Source organism: Puma concolor, chromosome D3, assembly GCF_028749965.1.
Source record: "Puma concolor isolate L17-30 chromosome D3, mPumCon1.1.hap2, whole genome shotgun sequence".
Classification (NCBI taxonomy): domain Eukaryota; kingdom Metazoa; phylum Chordata; class Mammalia; order Carnivora; family Felidae; genus Puma; species Puma concolor.
Window position 1 is genome coordinate 56,376,706 of NC_141678.1, and position 25,115 is coordinate 56,401,820.

Below are 25,115 nucleotides of genomic sequence, written 5' to 3' on the forward strand. Positions count from 1 at the left end.
CAATCGTGGGCAATTTTGCCCCCCATGGAACATTTGGTGATATTGGTAGACATTTGTATTGTCATGTCTCAGGGATGGAGGAGGTGTGGAATGCTGTTAGCCTCTAGTGAGTAGAAGTCACGATTCTGCTTAACATCCTACAGTGCTCAGAATAGTCTCCTAAAGGAGAGAATTTACCTGTCCCAAAGTGTCAGTAGTATCCAGGTTGAGAACCCCTGCTCTGAAATATTAAGAACCACAGTGATTCATAGCAGGCTCCACGTTAGGTTGTCTTTATACGTTAGCTACTTATTCTTCACGGCCGCTTTGTTAGGTAGGTGCGACTCTTACCCTTATTTTTAGACGATGAAATTGAGGTTTGGGGGGTTAAGTAACTTGCTCAAGGCCATGCAGTCAGCAGGTAGTGGATTTTGAATTCAAAGTAGATGAGGCTCCAAAGATCAGCTCCTGTCAGGTCACTACGCTCCTCGATCCAAAACTACCTGCATCAACTGCCTCCTGTGTTGTCTGAAACTCTGCGTCTCCAGAGGGTCCCCGTTAGAATGCGTATGTGTCATCGGAGCAGACTGACAGGGTAGTTCATCACAGCCCGTTTGTCCCCTGTCAACGTCCAGAGTGAGTGACTGGGTTCTAGGAACTTGTGTTGGCTAAGAGATGACAGTGTTTGAAGGGGACAGGGTCTTCCTGAAAAAGGAAATTTCACTTTAAAACATCCCTCTTTGGAAGGTGACATTAGTGGGGAAGATGGGATTTCAGGTCAGGGCATAGAGTGTAAAAAGGACCAAACTGTGCACCAAACGTTTGATTGTATGAAACAGAGATGCCTGAGTAGCAAGCAGTCTCCTCACACTGAGGGCGATGGGGTGACAAGCTGATTTCTCCTGTCAGAGAAGCCCTCTCTCCCGCTCATTGCCTGCCCCTCGGGGAGTCTGAACTACCCCAAGAGCAAGGGCAGCAGTTGGGCGTAGGCGGTGCAGAATCCCCAGGGAATGTGGACAATCACAAAACAGGAAGCAGACAATTCACTTTAGCCAACACATGCAGAAAAAGAAGGCCGTCGTCTGTAGCATGTAAAAAGAAAACAAAGACCTGTTTTCAGAGAATGGCTTTGCTTCTCCACTCACAATTCCCTTGACCTGGTCCTTCACACGGTCTAGCATCTGCTGCTTTTCCATGCTTCCGGTGATAGCACGCTGAGCCCAGCTACCTCTTCAGGCTCTTCTTGGGAGTTGACTCACCGCTCAACCTGTGCCCCAGCCACGTGGAACCTTTTGCCATTTCCTTGTCCATCAACTTTTTCTCTTCTCCCCATGAGCCTCTTGTTTGAGTAAAGAGACTCTTCCCAGAAACTCCCTGCATTCGCTTCCTACGGACATTATAACAAATGATTGCAAACTTGGTGGCTTGAAATAATAGAAACTTATTCTCTCCTAGTTTCTAAAATAGAGAATTCTGAAATCAAGATGTTGGCAGGGCCATGCTCCCTCTAAAGATTCTGGGGAAGAGTCCTTCCTTGCCTCTTCCTAACTTCTGGTGGCTCCAGCGATCGTTGACTTCCTTAGCTTGTATCTGCGTCACTCAAATCTCTGTCCCAATCTCCCCATGGCTTTCTCTGGGTGTGTCTTTCTCCTTGTCCTCTCCTCTTATCAGGGCCCACGCTAACCAGTAGGATCTCCTCTTGCTCCTTAATTAATTACATCTGCAAAGACTATTTCCAAATAAGGTCACATTCTGAGTTTCTTGGTGACCATGAAGTTTTTAGGGCCACTACTTGTATTAGGAGCTATAATAGGCTATATAGAGAAGGAGATTTTTTTATAAGGGATTGGTTCACACAATTATGGAGTCTGGGAAAAGCCCTGTGTCTGCAACCCAAAGGCCTGAGAAGCCGGAGAGCTAATGAAGTAAGTTCCAGTCTGAGTCTGAAGGCGGGAGAAGACCAGTGTCCCAGCCCCAAGACCATCAGGCAGAGAGCACATTCTCTCTTGCTCAGCATTTTGTTCTTTTCAAACATTCAACGTTGGAAAGGGCAATCCGCTTTACTAAATCTACCCATTCAAATGTTAACCTCATCCAGAAACACCCTCATAGACACATCCAGAATAATGTTTAATGAAATATCTGGGCAACCATGACCCAGTCAAATTGACACGTAAAATGAACCCTCGCACTACTGAATCCACTACACCCCCCAGCAGCTTTTCCTTTATGTTTTACTGGCACCGCTGACAAGGTGATTGAAATAGCAGTGATTGACTTTGACCCTTCCTCGTGACCTATGGTGGAAGTACAGACAACAATTCCACCAGCAAAGAAAAATGGATATTAGGTAAGCAACAAATCCATTATATTTCCATGTATTTCTCTTTTGTGAAATAGACACTTTTGTATTAGTTTATGCCTTGTATTTGCAAGTGACAAAAAAAAAAATGAAAACTCACTCAGGCCAGTTTAACAAAATAGGAATGGTCAGGCTGCAAATAAGGGCAGTTCAGAGGCTCAAAGGATCTTGTGGTCAGGACCTTGTTTCTTTCCGCCTTTCTCGGCTGTTTTCCTCTGGTGTTGAATTAATACTTAAGGAAGCTCTATCAATGCAGTGATGAAGAAAGCCACCAGCACCTCCCACCATACAAAATCTAGATCACAGGATTAGAGCTTAGATCTGTTTCCTACAGAACTTTCATTGGTGCTGCTAAGGTGCTTTATTCTTGATAACTTCAGTATACCCGTGGATGATCCAATCAATACCTTCCTCATATCCAGAAATAAATCCCTCCATTTGACCTCAGCCATCTACTTCTTTGAACCACTTGCACCATCAAAAAGAAAGCAAGACATCTCGCTCTCCAAACACCATATCCTCCCCCTCCAGCTTGTCCTGATCTCCACACTTGCAACTCTTTGTGTTCGTTACAAAGTCTTTTTGTCCCTATTCTTTCTCACTATCAAACAACCACCTTCTGTTTTTACTTCCCTCCTTGCCTGGTTAGACTCCATGGTCCGTTCCCTTTTATGTACCTTCACCTCCCTGCATGTCTTTCCTACTGTCTATTCGCCAGGCAACAGCCAAGCCAAGTAGATGAACCCACTTACCTGCCTTTCCTGTACTTTCACCTATTTGGCTGAGCTTTGTCAAAGAAAGCCACGCGACTGAGCATCCTAGAGTCATGATCACGACGTCAGATGTGCTCGCAACATTCCGTGGCAGTCCTACTATTTCAGTAGTCCTCTCATTCTACTCTCCACAATGACTAGCTCATTATTTCTCTCCTTGCATCAAAGCCTTCTCCCCATTCCTCATTCTGAGCTAGCAACCTTGCTTTTGACTTCATTGACATGACAGAAGCCACTAGAAAGGAACTCCCTCTTTCCATGCCCAAATGTGCACACATACCCTCATCTGCATCCTTCTCCCTTCACATCACAGAAGAATTAATTTCTGCACTTTTTACTCTGTATCTGGTCCCCCTTTGCCCTCTTAGGACTGTGCACATGCAGTCAGCCATTTTCTCTCCCATGTCATCAGTCTGTCTGCCCTTAGTGGACTGCTGTTTTCTGCATGTAAATATTTTCTAGAGTCTCCTGTATTTGAAATATCCCCTTGATTTCATGTTTCCTTTCATTTGCTGCCCTCCTTCTGCTCCCCTACAGATCCGGCTTTCTCAAAAACAAAAACTGGTTTACCCAGTGTGAGTCCACATCCTCACCTTCCATTCTTCTGCCCCTCACCCTTTCATGAAAAGGGGTTTTATTGAGGTCTTCATTATCTCCCTATTCTAAAGCTAGTGAATGCTTTTCCCATTGTCATCTTACTCAGCCTCTCAGTAGCTTTCAACTCAAAGACCGCCCCTTCATTCCTGAAGAACTCCCCTTCAGCTTCCATAGAAACACACTCGCAAGGATTTTCTCTTACCTCCCCGAACCTCTGTCTTGGAGAGGAGTCTTGGGCACGTTTCTCCATGGTTGTTTTCCCCTGGCTTTACAAAAGTCTCTTGCACCTACAGCTGTCACATGTACATCTCCATTCGGGCCCTGTCTTTAGGGCTTCGAGCAGATATAGACACAGCTTATGTGACATTACTGAGCAGTGCCTCAGAAACATTTCAAATTCAGCACTTTGCCTTGCTTACCCGTTGTCGCATTCCCGCAACAAGCTCCTGTAGCCAACTTCTGCATTGTCGTAAATGGCACCTCCATTTATTTCTGAATGCTGGGAGTTTTTCTTTCCACTCTTTTTTTTTTAATGTTTATTTATCTTTGAGAGAGAGCGAGCAGGAGCACAAGAGCGTGCAGAGGAGGGTCAGAGAGAGAGAAAGACATAGTATCCAAAGCAGACTTCCCCCTCCCACGCCCCACCTCCCACCCCTCTGCCATCAGCAAAAAGCCCAACATGGGGCTCTGTCTCAGGAACCGTGAGATCATGAGCTGAAATCAAGAGTAATTCACTTAACCCACTGAGCCACCCAAGCACCCCTTCTTTCCTTTCTATTCTCACTCATCCTCCCTCATTCAGTCTGTACAGGGGTCCTGTCAATTCTGTCTCCATAATATATTTCAAACATGTACACTGCTCACTGTCTCCACTGGTGGCATTTTAGTTCAGAATCCACAGTTGGCCCTCAGACTGGCTGCTCTTTAAATACTCTTGCCCCTCTCCTGTCCGTTCTCCACCCCGTAGCCAGGACACTCTTGTAAAAAATAAAAGTTGGATTATGTTCCTCTCATGTTTTAAATCCTTCAAACCTCCCCACTGCACTTAGAATAAATTTTAGAATCCCTCAAATCCTTGGTCTGCCAACGTCTGCATGCCATGACCCTCTGCCCTTTATGCATAGCGCTCCAAACACACTGGTCTCCTTGTGTTCCTTGAGCACACTGGGCTCTCTCCCCTCTCAGAGACCTCACACATGCTCGCCCCTTTGCCTCAAAGACTCCTCCCCCTTCTTCGCAGGTGTCATCTCAAATACCACTTTCTCAGGAAGCCTATTCTTTCTTTAGACCCCATTCCAAGCATGGACACAGACTTAATTACTCACTGTGAAGCTAAGGGCAATTCTCAAAGCTTTCCTAAAATCTTGATGATAACAGAGCTATTATAACTCAGAATAATTTAAAATTAGTCATCAGCATCATTATTCCTTAGACCATAGTCATACCGTTCAAAAGGGATCCCATATTGGCTGTTTCCTCCTGGGCCACCATGTTTTAGAACCTGGTTCCCCTACAGGTAGGAAGTCCCTCTGACCTGGACCTTGCTCCCCGTGTCCAGAACGTCAACACCCATCCTCCCTGGATCTAGTCCCCAAACCCTTCTTATTCCGGTTAACAACTCACAGTCTTTCAGCTATACAACTCATAGCGAAGGGAGCATTTTCCTCTGTCTCACAGGATGACCTAATTTCTCTTCCTTCATCCCTCTCTTGTAGGCTAGTTTATATATAAACATAAGCCCCTTAAAGTTTATTCCAAAAAAAAAAAAAAAGAGCATTCTTCCTCAAAGGTAGTCATGAGGCCTGTAGCCTCCTTTAGAATATGGAAAATGTTGCAGTTTTAAAACTAACAATCTAGGGGTTCCTGGGTGGCTCAACTGTCCCACTCTTTGTTTCAGCTCAGGTCATTGTCCCGGGGTTGTGGGATTGAGCCTCGCATTGGGCTCCTTGCTGAGCGTGGAGCCTGCTTGAGATTTCTTTCTCTCTCTTCCTCTGCCCTTCTCCCCCGCTCATATGCTCTCTCTCTCAAAAAACAGAAAAAAAGAAAAAAGGTAGCAATCCGTTTTATTCTCTCTTGTTTTGCATTTTTGTTTTTTACCATTCTCAAAGTGTGTTTCTGTGTATTTTTAATTTTATTAAGTTTTTAATTTTAATTCCAGTCTAGTTCACATACAGCATTACATTAGAGTCAGGTGTACAATGTAGCGATTCAATAATTCTATACATGGCTCCGTGCTCACCGTGATAAGTGTCCTCTTTAATCCCCACCACCCATTTCACCCATCCGGCAATCCATTTTAAAATGAAGCTACATAGGTACTTAGAAACAGATATGAATAGATCAATTCAAAACTATTACTTGTGGCCAGTGGGGTTAGAAGTGATTAGAAAATATTTTTGATTACTCTCATTTTTTTAATCGGCCTACAATGTTTATCAAAGGTATCATAGAGCCTGAATAGATGAAACAAATAGAGTTGTTCTTACACTTTGCATATTAAGTGCCACAAGTGTGATCGTATGGGTGGGCAATCCAAGCCACAGAATCGGATGTATGACTGAAGGTTTCTGTCTTCTCAATGTGTGTGTATAGGAACATATGAACACAGAATTGTGTCTCCACTGGGAGGTCAAGTGTCGTTACCTGTATAATGAACGTGAGTGGCGATTCATCTGTGATGAACAAAGTAGGAGCTGAGGCCTCTCGGCCTTGTGTTACTTACACGCCCTGGTTTTGTTATTATGTCAGGGATCCTTTCTGATGTCTCACCTGGCGAACACATAGCGTGGTGCCTTCCATAAACAAATGAAGACCACCTGCTCACCATTACTTATGCGCAGATAGCCTTTCACATGCGTAAGTGCCTCCCTGGCCGGCTTTTATGCGACTTCCCTTCCTGCTCATTGTTCCCCCGTTGTATGATGGTTTCTCCAGTTTCTCCATTTCACATGTCACTGAGAGGCTCTAAACAGAATGCAGTGACCTGATGGAGAATTAACCAGTGTGAAGTATGGAGAAGGATAATGCCTCCCAGGTTGACTCCAGTGAACTCCCTGGTGTCACGTACCAGAACCTCGGAGATGTTAGGTGATCTCTACTGATGGAGTGTTTACCACCACAGACACCCAGGAGGGTCCAAAGCGCCCAATATCTTTATATTGTGGGTCAATTTATGTAAGGCGTGTTTAGCTATCAAATGAAACTTTGTCATTCATTCCGATCATGAAATTCATGTAGGTATATACAATGACATTTCAGACACTGCTTTGTCAACTTGTCTTCACTTATTCAGACAACTTTCTCAATTGTGTATTTCTTCAGTATTCTTTTATAAAAAAAAAAAAAACTATTTATTTTGAGAGAGAGCCCGTGAGCAGGGGAGGGGCAGAAAGAGAGGGAGAGAGACAGAGTCCCAAGCAGCCTCCATGCTGTCAGCTCAGAGCCGAATATGGGGCTTGATCTCAGGAACCGTGAGATGACGACGTGAGCAGAAATCAAGAGTCAAGACACTTACCGGACCGAGCCACTCAGGCGCTCCTCGTCAGTATTCTTTTTCTCTTACCCCCTGGATAATTGTGCTATATGTTCTCTTTAACCACATATACTTTTATCTTTCCCCCTAAGTCACCTTGTATCCTTTTCCAGCTGTTTAATCTGTTTTCCTTAATAATTTCTTCTCCTATAGTCTTGCCTTTAATTATTCTCCTAACTTACTTCATGTTATAATACCCTTTATTTTCATCAAAGTTGGCATCGATAATGAACTTTGATTGAGTGCCCACAAGGTGCATGGCATGGCATTTGCTTCCCAGTCTCTCCATCTCATTACCTACGATTTATACACACATACGACTGTAGAGACAGCTACTACCCCCCCCCCCCCGCACCCCTCACCTTGCCACCAACTAATTACTTATCCTTTCTGAGGAGCACATAACAAAGGAGGGGAGAAACTCAGTAACTTATCACTCCTATATCTAATCTTGGTCACTGAATATGCTCTTAGGTACATCAGGCATCCGTCCATGGAGCTTTTAGCGTGTATACCGCGCAGATGTAGCCCTAGTACCCAAGCACAAAGCAAAAGCATCTGGGAAAATATACCTAATATCCCAACAGCAACCGCTTTCCAAGCTTGGGGCACACTGAATGGATGATTTCCCCCCCTAAATGTTCTGCCTAAACGGACCTAATTAAATTATCTATCTACTCTCAAGTCAGTTAATTATATTTTTTTCATATATTGTATCTACGGCTATATTTTCTTTATCCATATTCTTATCTCCCCTTCTAGGCTGTAGGCTATTTATATTTCTCCCGCCTACATCTATACAATATGGGCTTTTAGAAGACACTTAATTAAAATTTATTGAATTAGAATAAGTCATCTTATTTTAGAATAAGTCAGGCGGAAGAGACCAAGAGGTAATAATTTTGTGTAACTGTGTATTCAGATTAAGAAAATGAATTCTTTCAAGAGTGACTTCTCGGGAATATGCCTGTTTCTTTGACTTCATGAGCAGACCTGATTTTCAGAAATGTCCTCCTCTTTTCCCTCGAACTGAGAAAGAATATATTCTGTCAAACGAAGACGTCATCGTGGCTCTGCAAACACGCCTGGCTTTTACAGGATATGGGATTGTCACAGAGGGTGACCAGACAAGTACTTAGTCCCCTGCTCCTACAAGTTCCCTGACAGTCTGCCACTCAAACCCCACAGATCTTCTGGTTTCCCAACCGGATACAAGGACAGAAAAGAACTCGGAGTCTATCAAAGACCTCTGCCTGATTTTATATCAACTCAAACTCAGAGCATCCTGACCTCACAACTCTCTTGGAACCTTTTTCCATTTTGTTCTCCTCAGGACAGATTTTGACCTGAGAGAATATTTGCTTCTTCTCAGTATCCACTCTGTTTTGCTGTCAGTGGAAGGGGGCTGTAGAGATGCTGCCACACTGATTGCCTCTGAGCAAACAACAACAACAACGGCAACAGCGACAAAACTGTGCTACCTGCCTCCAAGTAACTCCTGGTCCTGCCTTGGACCCTGGAGCACATTTGTGGAGTTTCACAGAGTATGCCAAACTGGAACTGGGAAGGGGCCCCTCAGACATGAATTTAGAGTCAGCAGGGTGATATTACAAACAGCAAAGTCAGGGCACCTGGGTGGCTCAGTCGGTTGAGCCTCCAACTTCAGCTTAGGTCATGATCTTGTGGTTCATGAGTTCGAGCTCGCATTGAGCTCTGGGCTGACAGTGCAGAGTCTGGAGCCTGCTATGGATTCTGTGTCTCCCCCCCGCCCCTCTCTGCCCCTCCCCTGCTCGTGCTCTCTGTTTGTCAAAAATATATAATAAATAAACATTTTTTTAATCTTAAAAGCACAGTGAACACATGGCAGGACTTTGAGACCATTATTTCACCTGTTTCCTCATCAATAAAGTCAGTATTACACTGAATTACAGGTATGAGTCCTCTAATTCTAACATTCTATGCTTAGATTTTCTAATTTAAACTCAATAATTCCCACTCCCACACAGGAATCTGTTCTAAGGAAATAACCCAAGGTATAATCAAAAACTTACATACAAAGATGTATCACTTATAAAAAGAGACCGGGAAAAGACTAAATATTTATTTCACAATGAGGGATGGCTAAGTGAATTCTGACACATCCAAATAGTAGAATTTTATGCAACTATTAAAAAATATTTTCAAATAATGTATAATAGCACAGTATGTTTATTTTACATGTCTTTCTTTAGGTGAAAGAAAGCTGTAGTCAAAATCATCCAAGATTGTTAGTATATAAAAATTAAGAAACACATCAAAATGTCAATATCAGTTACCTCGGATAAATAAATTATATGTGCTTTTGATGTTATTTCATAAATCTATATTCCTCAACTTCTCTACATTGGACTTGTAATATTACCTTTCAGTGAGAAAATGGGCACGTCATGTCAGGTTTTATTATTTATTATTATTTTATTCTTAGGTTTAAAAACCAAGTATGTTTCTCACTAAGGAAGAATCCAGATATATTCTCGAATTTTGAAAAGATTAAAAATACAAAAACAGAAATTTGGGGATAAATTTCCATATGTGAATAGGGCAAAATGATTCAGGGTTCACAATTAGTTATCTGTGGGATCTGTATCCATCAATTTCACAGTGCTATTTAAAACCAGATACTTATTTATAGCACCGTTAATACAATTCAAAAGAGGAGTGCATGTTTTGAAAACATCTTCAGGGTAAAATAGAATATCTTGATATTGAGTTATATAAACTGAGATGCCTTGCAATAGCCTTGTTCTTTCATAAGAAATTTTCATGAGTAGAATAGATACTAATCCGATTAATATTTTTTAGGTCAGCTGCTCAAAGCAGCTGGAGAAACTATGTGCCTGCAAAAATTGTTCAATAGATCGCAATCTTTTTTGTTGTTGCTGTGAACGAGTTTTCTTATTTGATTTAAACCAGCGCCCTAACAATAAAGCTCTTTGTGGTATTCTAAACTAAATAACAATTTGAAAATGTGACCTGAAAAAATGGACTTTGCAGGGGTTCAAATTGTTTTGTCTTGTTTTGATTTCATTGACATTAGCAGCCAGTTGTTTTTTGGGGTTTTTTTGGGAGGGGGGTGTTTCTTTTTTTTTTTTTTTTTTTTTTGGTAGCCATCCTGTTGAATTCAAGCATGTGACCTCTGAGCCCATGTTGTTACCTCGAGTTTGTGGGAAATTAGGTGCCCTCATGTCTGAAGAGACAGCAGTGAGGCAAACAACCCTGTAAGCTCTCTCCCAGGTCTGTGCATCCAAGGCTTGGCTCATCTTTCTTATAATTCTGAAGCATTATGTCTCGAAACTGTTTCCCCCGGCTGTTAAGATTCTTCATATGAAATTAGGTGGGTCATCCCAGCACATTATGTGACAAATTTTGTTCACACTGAACAAGAGGTTAATCTTAACATTGGCAAAAGGGGATTTCAAACTTTGTGAAACCAAACATATTGGCATCATATTTCCTGAATGCTTAAGAGAGAGAATCAAACAAGTTGCTTGACATCTGACAAAGGATGTGTGCTCATCATAGTTAATCCCTAGGAGGGGTCTACATTGACTAGATAAATGATACGCTCTTCAATTGACAAAATGAAGAATGGTGGGATGCATAAGCAATCTGTAGGAGGGAAAAAGACACAAGGTAAAGACTCACCAAGAAATGAGTACAGCAGTGAACGCGTTTCTATTGAGCCAGCCACGCAGGAGAATAATTATGAATTATTCAGATTGCGCTTCTATGAGTCTTTCCTTCATCAGCTGCCCTGACAAGGATTAAGGGGCTCTGACTTTCCAGTGGATATGCTTCTTGCCTTTTCGTCTATTCTTCCTCACTTCCACGCTTTGTAGGACTGTGTCATGACGAGTCACCACCCTGAAGGATTTTTCAGAGTTGCAGCAGTGCTGGAGCTGTTTTAATAATCTCTGATTTGCTGTAGGTCTTGCTTTTAATGATAGAGAAATCTTGTGATGTGCAACATGCATTTTATTCTTTATAGCAACTTCCCGCCATGAAAGTTTTTTCTCTGCCACAGGTTTTGGTTTTCTTGTTGTCGTTTTCTTTTCTTTTTTTTTTTTTTTTTTTAACCCCTGGTGGCTTCTTTGCACTAGAAGGCTTCAAAGGGATTTTAATGCGACTTTTCCTATGCAATTGGCTTTGGTGCCTGGCAATTTCCTGAGTTAGATGACTGTGGAGAAAAGCAACTAAAAGTCTGTAGTGGCGAGCAGTTTACAGCCCTTGTTACTGATCAAGGTGACCTTTTAAAGGCTGTTAAACTAACATTGGTACATTGTTAAAAACGTGGTCTCTGTATATAATTTCTATTCTGAGGCTCTTTCTGATGACAATTCTTTTTTTTTTTTTTCCAACGTTTTTTATTTATTTTTGGGACAGAGAGAGACAGAGCATGAACGGGGGAGGGGCAGAGAGAGAGGGAGACACAGAATCTGAAACAGGCTCCAGGCTCCAAGCCATCAGCCCAGAGCCTGACGCGGGGCTCGAACTCCCGGACCGCGAGATCGTGACCTGCCTGAAGTCGGACGCTTAACCGACTGCGCCACCCAGGCGCACCGACAATTCTTTTTAAAAAGTTTTAGGGGTGCCTGGGTGGCTCAGTCTGTTAAGCGTCCGACTTCGGCTCAGGTCATGATCTCACGGTCTGTGAGTTCGAGCCCCGTGTTGGACTCTGTGCTGACAGCTCAGAGCCTGGAGCCTGCCTCGGATTCTTTGTCTCCCTCTCTCTCTCTCTGCCCCTCCCCTGCTCAGGCTCTGTCTCTCTCTGTCTCAAAAATAAATAAAAACACTAAAAAAATAAATAAATAAAATTTAAAAAAATTAAAAAGTTTTAAAAAGTTTTTTTTTTTTTTTTTTTAAATCAACTACCAACTTTAATACTCTTTCCACAGTTACTTCACATTGGGAATATGTAAAACCTTTTGGCTGGTCATCATCTCCTCTAGATAGTTTGTAAGTGGGAGCAGGCAATCCTGGCTAGTTACCTGAAATGGTCTCTGTATTATGCTGTGTCACTACTCATATTATAAAGCGTATCATTGAAAATGTGTATCTGGTTGAAAATGACAGTTTTATCATCAAGGGAAAGTCAGGTGTGAATGAGCTTTCTTGTCCCTTTTGTTCAAAACTCATAAACATTTTTGCTAAATAACTCTAGCGATAATGTATTGAGCACTTAACTGTGTTTCAAGCTCAGTGCTTGGTAATTTCCTTGGACCATCTCATTTAATCCTTTTTCATAACTTTTGAAAGTAGAAATTTTACATAAGAGTAACCAAGGTTTAGAGAGGTTAAATAATCTATCCAAGATCACAAAGCCAGTCTGGGTAAGAACCGATTTTAAAACCACATCTGAGTAATTTTAAAACCACATCTGAGCAACTCGGTGGTTGCTACTCTTGCCTCCCTCCCTGTGCAGCGTGGGATAATAAGGAAAAGACTGAGCAACCCCCCCCTCAGGGGCTTAACCACAGCAGAGAATGCTGTGAACACAGTCCTGGAGGAGTTGAGGTTTCCTCCACTGTGCTGACATAAAGCATTCATTCCCTGCTTTATTCATTCAAGAAATAGCCACTGAGCCCGACATTATGCGAAACCCTTTGCTGGTTCCATGGTATGAAAAGATAAATAGGGCAACATTCCCCTTCTTAGGAGAGTCCATGTCTAAAGAGAGAGAATAGATATGTAAACAAATTATTATGGAATTTGAGCTAAATCTGGAAAGTAAGCAAAGCTGTGGAAGCAGGGGATTGGCCATGCATGACCCGAGGGACAGAATAGCTGCTCGCCTGATGGTGGAGAGAGCACCAGCTGTGAAGGATGTCCATGGTGGGAGGGAGGGACCACAGCTGTGGCCAGGTGAAGCCTGTCACCCAGGCCTCCCATCAGGCGCCCTTAAAGCACATGCGAATAAACTGAAGGTGGTTCCTTAAATATCAATTGCATAGCCATGGGCTTGGGGGTCCCAGGATTCTTCAGAGTTGCAACTGTCCCAACTCCAAACTTCTCTTAATATGGAACCCCCAAGTATGCTTTGGTTGATTCTATCAGGCTGCGTCACCACAGATCCAAATCTGTGATCATTTAAAATAGGAGGGGTGCCTGGGTGGCTCAGTATGTTAAGCATCCAACTTTTTATTTTGGCTCAGGTCATGATCTCACAGTTCATGGGCTCAAGCCCCCCCCCCCCCCACCACCGCCCCCCCATCGGGCTCTGCACTGACAGTTGCTTGGGATTCTCTCACTCTCCTCTCTCTGCCCCTCCCCCACTTGTGCTGTCTCTGTCTCTCTCAAAATAAATAAATAAATAAACTTAAATAAATAAATAAAACAGAACTGGGACTTAATCTGTTTAAATAATGGCTAACCGCAGGGTTTGATGAAAAGAAGTTGAAGAATTTTGCCTCCCACCTCTGAACTGTGATTAGAAGTTTGCTCTAGGAAAATCCTTTGAGACTAGCCCTTCCTATACTGATGCAGTGTTTTCAACATCCGTGTTTATTGAATTACTTAACTTTTATATCTATATTTAAAGGAGCTATGAGACTATTGCTCCTTTTTTTTTTTTTTTTTGAGTTAGTAACTGGCGTTTAAAAATACTTGGTTGGAAGAAGTAATAGATAATGATCAGTATTTTGAGGGATTAGTGGCAACTTAAAAAAATGCATATAGTTATTTCATTTGTTTCAGGGCTGTGGGGGCTCTTTTCTTATACCTCTGGTGTTCGTTTCTTTTTTTTTTTTTTTTCCTTGCTCACGAGGTTGAGTCAGCAACAGAAACATATTCAAATTAGACTTGTCATACAGAAAAAAAAAATCTGACTTTGTCAGGGTGGGTGGAGGGGAAAAAGGCAACTTTTTGTCAGTCTTTTGTATTTCAGCAGCTGGATTCATTGCTACCATGGTAACGGACCACATGATGAGGTGTATTAGATTGCTGTGCGTTGAGCACAAGGGGAAGAATGAACACAGCGTTTTATTGAAGTTAAAGGTTGCTTTGGAGTTTCTTCTGTGGAAATGTGTAAGGTCAAATACTATAGCTTTCAGCATATGTAGTACCTTAGAGGAAGAATTAGGGGCATGTTGGTGTCTTTAACTGCAAAACCAGGTAAGGTACAACTCAATCTATGAAACTGAACTCTTCTTCTGTTGCAGGAGCAGGACTTGCTGGGTGGAATTTCACTGTCGCCCCCACCCCCAGCCCTCCGTGGGCACAGGACAAATTTCTCCCTTCCCCTGCTCCCAGTTCCCTCGCCCCCACCCCCGTTTTCACCCTTTATTAATTTGAAAGTCTAAAACACTGTGACTTTTTTCTGGCACTTTGGTAGTATGTGTGTGAGGCTGTGTGTGCAAGTCGAAGTAAGAAAACTGGAAAGAAGTAATAAGAATGCAATAATCCCTGTCTTCAGGTCAACGTAAAACAGGGCAAAATGTTTCCTTGTTTTGAACTTTAAAAATGGTCCGTTTTTCCTAGAGGACACCTTGTTCGTGGTATCGGTCCTAAGCTGCTTGTCTCTTATACTAAATTAACAGTAGGGCAAAATTCTCCCGCGTGTTACATAGTGTATTTGTTGTATTTGGGCATTTATTCCTCTTTCATCCTACTCCTGCCAGCCCCATCTAACATGAGTAGTTCGGTTTTATCTACAATTTTTACAACATATTTTATTTCCGTTTCGTATTATGTTCTTTCGGGCATTGTGGTCTATATGCTTCAGAGGATTTGAAAATAGAAGTAGATACAATACCGGTCAGTATAAAAGGAACTCTTGCTTAGAGGCTGGAGAGAGCCGAATGTAAACAATGCGGTGCGTGGGGAACCTTCCATTCTCAGAGCACAGAAGCCTCTCCCGGCGTTGTTTACACATCGCCCTAGCAGCTTGTTTCAAAAGAGGTGCCTTTGATATGCGCAGAGCAAGTTAAAGGAGAAAATTTCTTTGCTAATAACTTCTGTTGCTTCCTTCGTCGCGGTTTCTATTGATGTCTGTTGTTGGTCTTTCTCATCAGATGTTAGGATTGACTTTAATTTTTTAGTCAAGGGCTAACTTAGCCAACTTCTCTCGGCTTGGGAGAAACTTGTCCCGGCAGCGTTAGAGACAAAGCCGAACTAAAACAGGAGCAGAGCCCCGCTGTTACTCAAGCGGATTCACTCTCCACCTGGAGTGTTTTCATACACGAAAGTCTTTCAAAAAATACTTTCCTAGCTAAAGTCGATTATTTGCCACGAATTGGCACTGACTTGGATAAAAGCCAAGAAATGATCCCAAGTTTGGTCATATACCTCTCTTTCTTCAAAAAGGGAAACAGCTATTGTTACATCCATTTATGCTGCGTGATTTTCATTGCCATTTCCTTAGTCTCTCTAATTTTCATACATCTGGGTCATCTTCTAACTTTGAGCAAGGAGTTATAATCATTTTTTCAAAATATTTTTTTTGCCATAACTTCAAATAAAGGGCACTGTTTCCATGATAGCAAATATCAAAAGTATTGTAACAACACTGAACAGGTGTAAAATGCCCATGCGTGTATCTGAAATCATTCTTTCCTTTTACCCTTTCTTGTTTTGAACATGGAACAAGCTATGAGCATCAACTCTGGAACATAAAATATGCTCACAAGCATAAGTTGTTATTAGCTAAGAACAGGAAGTTCCCAAGAAGCAGTGAAAGATGGTACCTGGGAAGATATTTTAAAGTGTGAAATTCTCAATATTGACAATACCTGAGGTAGAAAGTGGTCTGTTTTTATTAAAGGAAAAATAAGGAAGGGAAGGAGGCCAAAGGAAGGGAGGGAGAGTCAGAGACAGAAGGGGAGGACACAAGAAAGAGAGATGAAAGGTAAAGATAAAAGTGTAAATGATCTCTTAACCAAGCTTTCTTCTTTCCCAGCAGTACTGTAACGGGTTAAATATCTATATAGAAAAGAAGAGAGATGGAGTAGTGTGGATGAAGTGAAATTACTGAAAAGTACGAGCATTCCACTATTCCATGTTCGAAGTACTTGATCAGGCTTCAGTCCATTCTGTAATTGGAATGCAAACAAATTCCTCTTGTTTCAGTTCCTATAGTTTCTATAGTCTCAGTCTTTGGGCTAAGATATCAGCCAGCTTAGCCATTAGAGCTAGATGTATATAAAAAACAATATATATCCAAATTTCTATGATTTTTATACACCTGACACCAGGCCATATGTACGTGTCCATTTCTCAGGTCATCATACCTGAGACGTCTATAAGATGGAAGCTCCTATTCAATTTTATTTTTTATAATAACTGTATGTACTTAAGGTATACAACATGATTTGATTCACACATTTCACTATGATAGTGAAATAATTACTGCAGTCAAGCTAATTAACATATGTTTCCTCACAGACTTGCTACTTTTTGGTGTGCGGTAAGAGTGCATGGAATTTGCAAACTTCCAGTATGCAATATACAGTATTATTACCTATGGTCATTATGCTGTACATTAGATCTCTAGACTTGTTCTTCCTACATAACTGCAACTTCGTACATGCTGACCAACATCTCATTTCCCCCACCTCCCCATCTGATGTGAGTGAGAACATGCAGTATTTTTCTTTCTGTGTCTGGCTTACTTCACTTAGTAGAGTGTCTTCTAGGTTCATTCATGTTGTTGCAAATGGCAGGATCTCCTTTGTAAATATTCCATTGTATGTATATATCACAAAGTCTTTATCCATTCATACGTTGATGGACACTTCGGTCATTTTGTTTCTTGGGTATTCCGAATAATGCTGCGGTGAACATGGGAGCACAGATATCTCTTCCATGTGCTGATTTAATTTCCTTTGTGGATATACTCAGAAAAGAGATTGTTGGATCTCTGGTAGTTCTATTTTTAGTTTTTTGAGAAACCTGTTGTCCATAATGGCTATATGGAAGTTTCTTTTCTAGTTGTTTTGATATTTACATTCTTAAGGTACAAAATGATTTTTGATGTGCCTGTTTTAAATTAGAAATGTTGCCAAAGTGTTTTAATCGAATCATATTTTTGTCAACCTTTCTTTAAATCAGGCTTTATTTTTCATTTTGAATGATCGGCAGTGTTTCTTAACATTTTAGCTTTCATTTCTAGAGCTCTCTAGCCTCTCAAATAGCTAATTATCTGCGTTTACCTCTATTAAGGAGATAAATGTTCAACAGAGCCATGATGAAGAAGAATCATATTGACTCTTATAGCTTTTTCAATAAAATTAATGATAACTGTTGAACCCCAAGACAAAATTTCTAAAGATTGATGACTCTATCAGCTAGATATTCCATTTTTAGGAATTGTTATTTTTAAACCTATGACTTCATTAAAGTGGGTTTTATTATTGACAACTATGTAATTTTTTTGTATGAAAAGAATTGGACTTTTTAAAAATATTCTTAAATGTTTCAAATGAAAGAAAAGTAATGGCACCGTGATCATGATCATGATGATGACAATGGCAATAATGATTAATTCAGAGAATAGGATAGACTTTATTAGAAAGCTCTAAGCTCTGTATGTAGTAAGGCCAATGTTTTTAAAAAGAAAGTAGAAATTTCTAATGGGTGATATGATTTTCAGATATTTACTTTCAAATTTAATTAATTCCATTAATAACATTTAGAAATCACTAACAACAGGTGTTTCTGTTATGTTATCAGAACTTATTATAAAGGATGTTGACTTTGTTCAATAAGCATTGGAAACTTTCATTAATAATGATTAAACTTGTCAATAATTGTGCAATATGTAGTCCAATATCTGATAGGAAAAAAGTAAACTCATTGCTAGGAATGAACAATTTCTTGCATTTTTAATATACAAAAAGAAACAATCGACTGGTTCCACTTTCATGATAACATTAACCTGATCCATTTTAGAGTGATATTATTATAAGAATTTCCCTCTACCTGGCATGTATATTATGAAATATTCACTATTGACACCATTTCAATTTTTTAATCATCTTTTTAAATTTTAAATTATTTTTTAAATAAATAACAATATTTTATGTCTCAAACCTATTAATTTGTGTTTGTTTGGGGAATATTATACCCAGAAATATCACTTGCCTCTACCTACCCTCACAGGAAAGAAAATACCATATGGATTGACAATTCCAATATATAATGTGGCTCCACCAAAGTAGTAGAAGAAAATACAAAACTTGAGATAGAAAGGTATGCTTTCAATGGCAGAAACCACAAAGTAATGGTTATATGAAGTTATTACACACCTGCATAGCTTCCACTATTATCAAGATGACTCCCTAGAATTGTCCATTTTTTTTTTTTTTTACCAAGGATGAACCTAAACTGATACATCATAATCACCCAAAGATCAGAGTTCATCTTATGGTTCCCTCTTGGCATTGTCCATTCTATGGGTTTGGACGGATGTATAATGATATCTGTCCATTATTATAATATTACACAGGGTGTTTTCACTGTCCTAAAAATCCTCCGTGCTCTGCCCTTTTATCTCTCCCTTCTCCTCCACCCTCTTTCCTGGAAATCACTGATTTTTTTATTGTCTCTCTGGCTTTGCCTTTTCCAGAATATCATATAGTTGGAATAATACGTTATATAGCCTTCTCACATTGGCTTCTTCTACTTAGTAATATGCATTTAAGGTTCCCTCATGTCTTTTCGTATCTTGATAGCTCATTTCTCTTTAGCCCTGAATAATACTACATTGTCTGGATGTATCACAGTTTATTTATTCACTCACCTACTGAAGGATATCTCGGTTGTTTCCAAGTTTGAGCAGTTATGAATAAAGCTAAAACATCCATGTGCAGGGTTTTGTGTAGACATAAGTTTTCAACTCCTTTAGGAAATAACATGGAGTAGGATGACTGGATCATATGGTAAGAGTATGTTCAGTTTTGTAAGAAACTTCCACACTGTCTTCCTAAGTAGTGGTATCATTTTGAATTCCCACCAATAATGAATGCGAGTTCCTGTTAGTCCACATCTCATTAGCATTTGGTGTTGTTGCTGTTCTGGATTTTGAGCAGAGTTGCCTAATGGTATCTCGTTGTTTTAATTTGCCTTTCCTTAATAACATATGATGTGGATTTTCATATGCCTGTTTGCCATCTGTATATCTTCTTTAGTAAGGTATTTGTTTAGGTCATTGGCCTGTATTTTAAGTGCTTTTTTTTTATTGTGGAGTTTAAGAGTTCTTTGTATATTTTGATAACAGTCCTTTATCAGATGTGTCTTTTGCAAATATATAACCTCAGTCTGTGGCTCGTCTTCTCATTCTCTTGATATTGTCTTTCACAGAGCAAAAATCTTTAATTTTAATGAAGCCCAGCTTATCAATTATTTCTTTCATGGATTGTGCCTTTGGTGTTGTATTCACTAATTATTTTTAAATACCTACAAATTAAACAAATATCATTTTAATCCTTAGCAAATATGTTTAAAAGAGAGAAGCAGGGGGAGGAGAGGGAAATAATACCCGATGTTAAGGAAAGTGTGGAAAATGGGAACTCACATCCATTGTTTTTCAGAGTATAAATTGATATTTTTGGAGCAGGGTATGGTCAACATAGCAATGCATAGTAAAGGCTTTAAAAATTATATACCCTTGGACCCAACAATTCTACTATAAGGAAAATATCCTAACAAAATAAATAGTCAAACATATACAGATATAGATGATATGGATATAGATATAGATATAGATATAGATATAGATATAGATATAGATATAGGTAGATATAGACACAGGGTTTTTCATTGTCGTGGTGTTTATGTGTAAACAAGAGCAGCCATTCTGAAGAAAAAGAATCTGAGAAATGTAACAAACACACCAGCTTATATTTCTGCTCTGATAGCTGTAAAGTTGTAATAGGTCACAGACAAGGCTATATGTTTATCTAACTGTTCCACTTCTCCACTCTTTAGATAGAACATGATTAGGCAGCATCATATAGAGAAAAGGGTCTTGGCTAAAGATTCAGAATGCCAGGGTGCTGCAATGGCCTAACTGAATTAATATAAATATAGGAACATAAAGCATCATTAAAATCCTAATGTTAGAGAGTAGAAAATAAAAACCTGTGGATCTCTTTATCCATTTAGGTGCATTTGTCTTCACAACTGGTGTTGCAAATAAAAAGCCCCCATATCAAGTGGAAGAGGGAGGGTTCATTTTTATAATTTCACTGAAAGAATGTGCCAAATAGTAAAATATGGAATGCTTTGACTTTGGTAGAAAAACGGTAAATATTTTGGATAGGATATACTTCCCAAGTATTATTGTTTGAAATTTACTCAAAATAAATTTCTTCTCATATAAGGATGGGCAGAGGATAATTGGTCTTGACGGTAAACTCACCTTTAGGTGTAGTGAAGAGGGCAGAGATCTAGGGCAGTGTTGTTTAGTAGAACCTTCCATGGTGCTAAACATTCTATGTCTGTGCTGTCCAATGTGGTAACTATTAACCGCCTATAGCTGTTGAGCTCTCAAAATATGACTAGTGTGACTGAGGAACTGTATTTCTAATTTTATTTAATGCCAAGTAATTTAAGTTTAAATGGCCATCTATGACTAGCACTTTCTTATTGAACACTGTGGCTCTAGAATTAAGCACAACAAGTCGGGTCGTTTATTGAATGTGGGCATTCATTTCAAGCATTTCTGATGAATAAGGGTGATATAGGATAAGAAGGTGAATATTCTTAGTGAAATTTCCCTTTCATTCAAGGAAATACTTAACAGGGAGATTGTTTGATTCTATGACTGTAAGTCCAAGATTGTTCAGAGAAATCTTGGTCCCAAATATTCTTTTGCCTTGCTCACTAGAGACTATGAGAAAGGATAACAGTGAACAGCCAGATGAAGAGATACACAGGGTGAGTTCCAAAAGAGTGCTGAGTGCAGGCATTTCTGTCCCAGTGGAGTTGGGGTGCACCACCTGTCCTGTCACAATGGATGTGTTCACCAACACATCCAAACCCCATACTTTTGGTATTTCTGGAGGTTTCATCAGTTTGGGACAATCCATCATTAATCACTCCCCCTAGAGAACGGGGATGGAGTTGAAAGTTCCAAGCTTCAAGTCATGGCTTGATCTTTCTAGTGACTGGCCCCCATCCCAAAGCTATGCAGTTGCCCACTGATAGTCATCTCATTAGAACAAAGACACTCACTCCTATCATTTAGAAAATCCCAAAGTGTTTAGGAGCTCTGTGTCAGGAGCCAGGGACAAGACCAAATATTAGAACAAAACATGGTCCTAATGTTCTTATCACTTAGGAAATGACAAGGGTGTTAGAGCTCTATGCCAGGACTCAGGGGCAGAGACCAATATATATTTTCTATTATTTCACAATCAGACACTGTACTCGACATTGAAAACAGAGTGACAGTCCAGAGTCCCTAGATTCAAAGTTTCCTTGAAATATGATTAGGAATCATAAGACACAGACCAGATGTTACAGAGGAGGGGTGAGAAAAATGTTTTGTGCAGAAGGAAGCATTGGGATAAACTTTAAAAATAGTGAGCATTAAATGGGAGATTGGGGAAAGGAAGATCTATAGAGAGGAAGCAGTTGGGAAAAATCAGGGAAAGGTGAGAATCAGAAATTTCTGAAAACATACGCGAGTCATGAAGACGCAACTCAGAAGGTGTTCAGGACCAGATCGCCATCACCACTACCATCACCACCATCATCATCACCACCACCATCATCACGTATTTGTCTCCACCACTGTCACCACCACCATCACCACCACCATCGTTATACCATCTTCACCACCATCATCATCATCACCACTGCCAGCACCATCATCATCACCATCTCCAGCGCCACCATCATTATCACATCGTCACCACCGCTGTCACTGCCACCACCATCACCATCATATCGTCTGTCACCACCACCATGACCACCACCACCGACTGGGGGGAAGCCATACCGGATGGACAGAAATAAGTGAAGAAGTTAATGGTACAACTCAGAGCAAGGATGAGGGAAAGAGGTTGTAAGCTCAGGGCATGAAAGCAGTTGAAAAAGAGTCGATTTGAGACGTGTTTTGCCGGTTGTCTGTCTTACAGTAAGTCAGGGAGAGAACATCTGGCTTATTTTTTAAACCTCCTTGAAAATCGTCAATTACTGCATGCATCACTGCAGCAAGATTACTGTGGCCAAGGAAACAGAGCATATCTAAGATAATGCAAGTTTTCCTAACAAGACCAACTTTCGTAAATCATCCTGTTGGAAGCAAGTGCCACTTACTATCATCTATGTTCTTGAAGCATGTGGCACATCACAGTATTATTTGGAGATGTGGTAGAACTGAGGTTATAAAGAAATGTAACTTTATATTTATAAATTTTTCCCTTTTGTTAAAACCTTAATGTGCTTTGATATGGACATAGAGTGATGTCTTTTTTCTTTCTAACACACACGGAATTTTAAAGTCTATACTAAGAACTCATTGAGAAAGGTCAGAACACAGTTCCCTTTATCATTGTAGGAGTAGTCTCGTAAATGAACTTCTGATTTGGGTATATTATTATTCTCCTGCCTTTGCCCATTGAGGTGGCTTTTTTTTTTCCTCTTCACGGTATATCCTGGTTCATTCACAGATTGGAAGATAATAGAAGATGTTACTTCCAGCATCAGGGCCTCTACTGTTTTCCAAGAAGTTATTTTCAATTTCTTCCAAACTTGTATGGTCACTGTGGTTGGAGAGGAATATTGGGAAATGTGGGGGGGGGGGGAGGGGAAGTGGAGGAGATGGAATGTTGTCTTGACAACAAAGAGCAGGAAGGAGAAGAGGGGTATTGCTCAAGGGGATCCACAGTAGTCTGACTATCAGGAGGACAAACCAAATAGGGTGAGGAGGGAATAGCAATGTTCTGGCCATATAGTTCTTTCCAGTATGTGGGACAGCAGTGGAAAACCCAAACATACAGGAGGACGTACAGAGCATATCAAATGAGAGTTCTGTACATTTTCTGATAAAAAAGCAGAATACTTTCTGAGTGCCAGGTACAGTTCTAAACGTGCTTAGTTTACTCATTTGTTTTTAAGTTGAGGGACCCTCATTTAGAGAACAACACCTAGAACACAGAAGTCATTGAATACATGTAGTTATTATCCCTGTTAATCATCACAACAACCCCATGAGCCTTTTATCATAGATCATCTTTAGTTTATGCATAAAGAAACCAAGGCTAGAGAGGTTAAGTAATCTCCCCAAGGGCTTACAGTTAATAAGAGAGAGAGACAGAGAGAGAGAGAGCGCGCTCTAGTTAATGGACTCAACCATTATGCCATCTTGCCTGCTCTTGATCTATGTAAAGTCTATTATATGTAAGGGGGTGATACTTACAAAGTGCTTTCAGAGTATCTGACAGATAGTAAATTCTTAAAGATGTTAGCAATTATTATTGTGTAATAAGATTTAGAAGATGTTCTGATATTTATGTCATTCTACATAACACTGCTCAAAAACAGTAAGATTTTCAGAGCAGCTTTGGCTTTTTTCTCACGTAGGTGTGAGTAAAGCTTTGTTTACGAGCATGCCCGTTATAAAGTGGAGGAAGCTTCTTTCCACCCACACATTATCAGTCAGTTGCACTGGCACAGTTGACGTTTTCACCTCAAAAAAATGTGCCTTATAGAACTGTTCCATATACACATCTACACAACTCTGACCTTTTGACAGAGAATGACTACTGCGACCTGTATGGTACTGATGTGAACAAGTGAGATTCCCTTCCGTGCTTGGTATTTGAAGAACATGTCAATTTGCTCATTGCAGTCTGACATTTGCATAACCTAAGGGAGTTCGTGAGAGGCTGGCAGCCAGGAAAAAGAATCAGGCCAGAGGATGGAAAGAAATAGTCGTAAGGGACTGGATTGGTAATAGAGTCTTCAAGGTCATGCGGGTGATTCCAGGCAGAACCCAGCTAGACCCCCGTACACAGTCAGACACAAACTTGGATTCTGATCTTTTTTACCTATAACATGGGTTAGTTGGGGGTAGGTGGATTGTCATCCTCTGTACAGAAGTGATTTCATGGAAAATGAGGTGGCTTGCAATCTAACTGAACAGACGCAGAATTAAAGATACTTAGTATTACAGATGCAGACAGTGAAAGAACCCCTCTGAGGCTGGACTTCTGGACAGAATGGCACTGCTGTGGGTTGTGCGTGAGAAATGAGCAAAGGAGGGTTGAGGACACCATGGCTCAGGCTGGCAGAAATGTGAGGACTGTGGAAGGAGTCAGGGGACAGCAAAAGAGAGCAAGGCAAAGCCTCAGGATGGGTGACCAGCGGTTGCCTTGTCTTCTGGTTCGGTCACTTCTATCGCTCCCATTGTCTTTATCTGTGACGTCGGTGGTTTGGCTGATGGTGTCACTGGGAAAGTGTGCCAGGCACTACTCCAGTAAGAGGATGAGGAAGGAGACCAGCTGTCCTCCCTCCACTCTGCTACTTAGGGAAGGGCAGGCTGGGGGAATGAGGTGGGAAAATCTATCTTTAGATATTTATCCTCTACTGTGCAACCCTCATCTCAGATGGCTACTTGCCCATGAGCTTAAATGGCCATAGTTTCTTTGAACTATTAGGGAGTATGATGATCATGTTATGATTCATGGGGTCTCCAGAGTAATCTCTGCAAATGTTATGTGTCATTTATTATCTGGAGAAGTAACAAGCTTTTATTAACCATAATAGCTAACATGTGTATTGTGGTTTGCTGTTTGCAAAGTATTTAGGTTGCATTATATTTGAACCTCCTAATATTCCTACAAGGGAGATGACATCATTATCCGCTTTTTAAAGATGAATGGATGAATTT

At 40.5% G+C, this 25,115-nt stretch overlaps 1 protein-coding gene across 31 annotated transcripts in view; it reads left to right on the forward strand.

Annotated features, from left to right (window-relative positions):
* DTNA (dystrobrevin alpha) overlaps positions 1–25,115 on the forward strand; it is a 351,246-nt gene that overhangs the window by 172,963 nt on the left and 153,168 nt on the right. The window contains exon 1 of one of the 31 annotated variants that reach the window (XM_086682722.1): positions 14,217–14,392. The exons of the other annotated variants lie outside the window; for them this stretch is intronic. The gene's annotated coding sequence lies outside the window, so the exon portion shown is untranslated. Of the gene's footprint in view, positions 1–14,216; positions 14,393–25,115 lie in introns of those variants that run through there. 31 annotated transcript variants of the gene reach the window in all.